Here is a 6,329-nt window from a genome sequence, read left to right as displayed (position 1 = left end):
TGATGGATCGAAATAAACAAAACCATTAACTGGGAAATGGATTCAGTATTTGAAATGTTGGGAACATCGCATCACAGTGACATCTAGTGGCCAGATGGTGCTCAATACAACTCCGTCTGGCAGACGGATGAGATGAGACGGAAGAAACTGGTGACAAATCTACAGGGGCGCAACGGGGTTCTTTGACCATGGACAGTGTCTTGGAAAGTCGTGCAAAGAATACAAAGCTTGTGGCACTTTGAAATATTAGATGACAATGATTTCATATGCCATCATATTCTGTTTCATCTGATCTGATTGCTCAATTTGAAATTTATAGGGCTGTATAATATTTCTCAGTGTGTTGAAAGATGTTTATTATACAGTTACGCAATTGGGGAATGGTGGTCTGTTCCACTGTGCTTGAGCTGTGGCAGTTTCTCCTCTTACGGCTTCCTTGACAAATGCTACAGGCTTAAAATATTTTTTTTTTAAATTCCAGTTGCTAAAAATAATAGACTAATTTTAAAAAAGTTGATAAAATGTGCAATGTCATATGTAGAAGTTACTACAGCAGCAGATTAGGTGCTTCTGTATGCTGTCAGGATGCTTTGGACAGACATGTCCCCATGTTGTTGTATTACACAACATGCCAGATGCTGCACACAACTTAAGCATTTTACTTCTCAAGGGAATACCGCAGACCTTAGGCCTTTTTCTACCTCCTTCCATTTTATTAATGTTCTTGTAACAGTGCGGTTGGATTCAGGAGTAGGTTTTTTTCAACAAATCCAAAGCACTAATCCAAAATCAAGGTCAGTATTCAGCTAGCGGTTCAGACAGGAGCTAACAGTACCGTAGACTAGGCAGGGTTGGAGTCAAAGGCATACTAATAGTACTACTACTAATAATAAGCATTCTTTATTAATTCTTGTGGGGAGATTAGGTGGATTCAGGAAACCAGGCTCACAGTAATAACACGACTCAGTACAAGACACTCGGGAGACCGAAGCAAGACTTCACTAAAAGCCGTGGCTTTGACAGGTTTCACGTAACTTTTAAAAGGTTTCATCAGAATCACAAATGAGCTGTGACAGTAGCATCCAATTGAGGATCACAGCTATAATATGCTGAATAATATTCCCGTTGCTCCCTAAATATTCCTGAAATACTGCCATGAATTAAATATTCAAACAAGAGCAAGTGGCACTTTTTTGGTGGCTGAAGCAACTGGTTTTAGATTCTTAACTACTATTAATTATTTGCAGCAGTTTAAAATTTCTATTTTTTGTAGAATAGATATTCATACTGCATTTAAGATGGTGTTCCTGCTTGGTATGTTTCCAATTGTTTGCCTTTCCCTTTTTCCAAAATGTGACAAGCAGCTTGGTAAACAAAAGCAGTTTTCATAATAAAGGATTACAAAGAGACATGATTATTGATGCACAGTTTGTCTGATGCCAGCAGACGTTAGTAGCTGCCTACAGAATTGAGAGTTGCATGGGGAATATGAAGATGCTCCTGGCAGATGGAGTGATGGAAATTTATGTAGCTGTTAGGAGCCTACCATGTCAGCTTGCAACAATTATTAATTTATGTCTAGGACAAAAAAAGGGGAAAACATTCAGATTGACCTGTTCTGCATTCCAAACAACATTCACTGACTTAAGTAGGGGCCATTCATCTGTGCTGAAGACACTCTTAGTGTCTGACATGTAGAAGGCTCTTTGGAGGGCATTTTATTTAAGACATAATAAATCTTAAACATCAGATTACCCTCATTGGAGTAACTAATCTTATTCTATATTTTACTGGATTGAAATAATACAAATCCCTGCTTTATTCTCTTTTTCTTCTAGGCCAAACTGCAAGAAATGGGGCATCTAAGCAGGTGGGAGAGACAATAAGCTCCAAGACTGACCACTGCATGATACTGCTGTGATTATAACTCGTCTCCCCTTGAGGCCTTTGACAAATGGCTTTTGTATAGGATCAGTTGAGCCTTTGGCTTCCACAAGTCAGATATATTCTCTTCATGACTGGGTTAGTGCCACAAATCACATACTTATCTTGTTCATTATGCCTAAAGTAACAGAAAAACTAATTTTTTTGAACCTATAATGGATTCGGTGAGAGCAGAATATATAGAGACTATGGAATGGGTTTAGAGTAATTCCTTGAATTACTGTGCTTTTTCCCCAGATTTTTACTTTGGAGAAGACTGCTCAATAAATAAATGTTAAAAGTAAACATATATGTGTTTTGGAACTAAGCACTAAAAATTATTTAAATTATTTGAATTAATTCATTTCAATCATTTTTCTATGTACCATTTTGGGGTTCTGGAAAAACAGCACCATAGGTAATTTGTTTTCAGCTGATGAGAAAAACAAACAAAAACTTATTTAACCTATTAAAGGTTCATTCTTTGCATTCTCAATATGTTTGCTTAAATATCAGCAAAGAATTATTTTAACTGAAACCTCCTTATTGTATTGTTTGAAGTTTTACCACGTTCATTTGTGTCTGAGTAGCCCCTGATTGTCTCGAATAGTCAGAATGAAGATGATACCTTAATTAGACCTGCAATCTTTGAAAGGAAGAACCTGTTGGTGAAGCTGTGACAACAACATGGAGAGGAAGCATATGGTCAAGAACTCTGTGTGGCAAGCTTGCCACTTCGTGATAAGTTGCCAAACACTGGTTTTTAAGAGTGTGTTTTATGAAAATGGTAATGTGAGATTTAAATTCACAATGGTTATTGTTCCAACAAGGTCTATCTTGGAGAATGTAAAAATGTAACAACTCAATTCATGCTGGACATTTCCCCTTGGACAGAAGTTATCATACTAACATAACTGTCAAATGGGGCAATGATGTAAATGCCAACTTATTTTGAGTCACCCAGGGATGTTAAATAGAATTGCAGACCTGCAACAAGTTTTACAATGGTAGACGTTTTCTTTCCTTGAAATATTACGTTCTCTGGGAGTTAGGTGGCTGCTGTGTGCTATTTTGAGAAGAAACTGATCATTATTCAACTTCACTTACATCTGAAAGGGCTTTTTTGTTATGTGCCTCATGCCATCCTGTCCTTTCAAAGATGCTGACACTGCTAGTAAACAAGTGGACCTGTGTAATGTGGCTAAATTCTAATCTTAGAGCTGCATTTAGTAGAAGGTAGAAGGAACTGCTGCCGAGTATTAACAAAAAGGCTGTTAAACCCTGGAGAGCTCCTTGACAGGGCCGATCTCCAGAATGAAAGTGGGACTTTTGTTTTTTTTTCTCAAGGCTGCTGAAATACATTATGGTGTGAAAGAGAGCAATAACATACATCTTAGAGCTTTAGATTTCAGTTGACTGACACGGAAGTTTTTGAAAAGTGTAACACTTTGAAAATATGAAATGATAAGAATGTCAGACTCAACAGGCTCCAGTGGGGCTGGTGCAATAGATGCTGTGGTTCATTATACATCTGTAGAGTGTGTTCAGTGTAGAGTTTGGGCAACTGAAGAACATGAGTTGCGGTGAACATTATTTATTAATTTTTCTCCAAAACAGCTCACAATGTTCAGTGCATTTACAAAGCTTCTTACATTGATTTGCCTGTTTGTACAGCTTTGCAACTTTGACTGTAACTGTTAAGGACGAGGGCATTGATCACGGGTACTGCAGTAGGAGGTGAGATTGTAGTTTGGGTCTTTTAATTACAAGGCTCTAACCACTAAGTTGCCTACTGCCCTTTCATAATGAAGGTGAGATTTATTTCATACCTAATCAGTTGTTTCGTGTCAGACGCAATCTGAAAGGCTAAATTAGTAGAAATACGTTCATATGGAATCTCTATTTCTGTCCAGATACCTGTAAAAAGGATGGAACTATTTCAAGGATTATCTAAAAATGTAATGAAACCCCAGAGGCATCTTAAAGATGTTGATTCCTTCACTTGTAGATGTTGAATAACATTTCTGTATGTTTTTTTTTCCACACAGTGAGGCTGGATATTTCATTGAAACTGTAGACCAAAGGCAGTCATTTACATATATCCGTCAAACAAAGATAATTTTTTCTATGATTTCCGAATGAACTCTCAACTTTGGATTTTTCTATCCTAGCTATAGAAGGACTTCAAGCTTGCTCATTATTGGTTTTTCTTGAGACTGTGGGAAAGTCTTTTTACTCTGCAGGCAATACATCTACCCTAATAAGACAATTACCTAATTTTGCCAGCCAGCAATGAGGTTGACCTTTCTGTGTGTTATGAATTTGCAGGAAGCAGAACAATGGCATGGGGTGAGGCTCAGCTGGATGCACAGGTACTCAGTGCCAGCCCCATGCCAACTCTTGTGCTTAATGAAGGTAAGGGAGTACACCTTCCCAGTTCAGTCCATCGCACTTGTTATGGACAATGTAACATCACCAGTCCACCTGAAATGCATGTCTTTGTACTGCGTGAGGAAACGGGAGCACCGGGAGGAAACCCGCACAGACACGGGGAGAACCTGTAAACTCCACATAGAAGGATTCAGACCTATGCCTGAACATCTTGGGTGCTGTCAGGCCACCCTGCCGCCTTTCTTAGTATTCAGTTTCTCTTAAATACATTGTAGAATCCAAAGGGTAAAATTTCTTACCAAGTTCTACAGTTCTGCTACAGAAATTCATTACGCCTTTTGTTATTTATATTATTACTTAGGGTCGTTACTTATGGTATAATTTTGATACTCTTTGGTAGTGAATGTGACTCAGTGTTAACACTTGGAAGTACTGTAAAATACAATTATTTGATTCTTTGTGTAGCTGTAGAATATTTGTTTGTTTTCAAGGCTGATTGACACTAGTTATCAGTGCTGTAGTTCAATACCTCCCAGAAGACTGATATTCTTGCACGTCATAGTGTGTTTGCCACAGTCCCAGCTGGCATATTCTGTCAGAGGCAGGGTTGTGTGCATCTTTGATTCTGACCACAAGCTGCTTGTCTCTCTAGGGGCTAATATTATCAGCACTGTGGGGTTCCTGCCTTGCTTCTCTGTGTTTTTCTATTCCTTTTCTCTTGATGTATTCTCTACAGCCTTTAGCTACCTCTGTGATGAAGTAACTGTGATATTGGCAGTCTACTAAATAAGACAAGAAGCTCACGTTCAAAAAGTTCTTTTTGTTAGAAAATGCTTTTAGTTCCTGACTCAAAATACAAATTGTCTGTGTTGATTTTTTTATGTTCATCATAAATACATTTTGCAAGTGGAATGAAGAAATTATAAATGAATAAATCTCATAAAACAGAAATTTAAAAATATAAGAAACAAGAGAGGGATGCAAGGGCCCAGGCTGCTGAGTGAAGGATGTCTAAAGAGTAAGTGGGAACAGATGTATGGATGTGTGACCCAGTGTAAGTAGTGTATCTAGCAGTGTAAGTCACCTGGGTGAATAAGGTGTGTGGGCTAGTAACACTACATAGAGTTCATTGGAAGTCGCCTTGTAGAAAAGCATCTGGTGAATAAATGGGTGGCACAGCAAATAGCCCTGCTCTCTCACAGCGCCTGGGTGGTGCGAGAGGACATGGGTTTGATTCCCACTCAGTCTGTGTGGAGTTTGCATGTTCTCCCTGTGTCTCTGTGGGTTTCCTCCCACACTCCAAAGACATGCTGTTCAGGTTCCCCCATAGTGTGTGAGTGACAGAGAGAGTGTGTGTGTTCTACTGATGTATGGATGAGTGATCCATTGTAAGTAGTGTATCTAGCAGTGTAAGTCACCACGGTGAATAGGTGCGTGGACTGGTAACAATACATAGAGTTCATTGGAAGTTGCTCTGGAGAAAAGCATCTGCTAAATAAATAAATGTAACAGTTGTCAAGGAGACCAGTGTCCTGACTGCTGTAGTTTTAGTTTGTCCATTCTGACCCAGCACACACATTTCCAAATTAGAGCCCCTGGTACTCCTTTGGGGCAGTGTCTCCAGCTTCATTGTCCACCTCGGATTTATTTTTAGTTTGGGTGTTCCCATTTAAATTTAGTCTCCAGGCTGTGAGCTTCCACAGTGCTATCTGGCCATCTGTCATGTGTCACTCCAGTGTGGGAAGGAGGCTTTGTGCATATCTTTCCCACAGAAGCAACAAAGAGTAAGACTATTCCTGCAGTTTGGAGCTCAGGTGAAACAGGGTGACACACAAATATGGAACATATCAGTACTGAAAATATTCCATAAATATGAAGTTATTTTGAAAAGTGTTTCTAGTGGGAAAAGGTAACTTATGAATATAATATTCTATCCTGTAAAATATTGTTGTAATGCAATCATGAAAGCATATCGATATTATGGAGTCTCCAAAAGTTTTCCATATACCAATAAA

This window comes from Scleropages formosus, chromosome 21, assembly GCF_900964775.1.
Source record: "Scleropages formosus chromosome 21, fSclFor1.1, whole genome shotgun sequence".
Classification (NCBI taxonomy): domain Eukaryota; kingdom Metazoa; phylum Chordata; class Actinopteri; order Osteoglossiformes; family Osteoglossidae; genus Scleropages; species Scleropages formosus.
Note: the sequence above shows the minus strand (reverse complement) of the source record.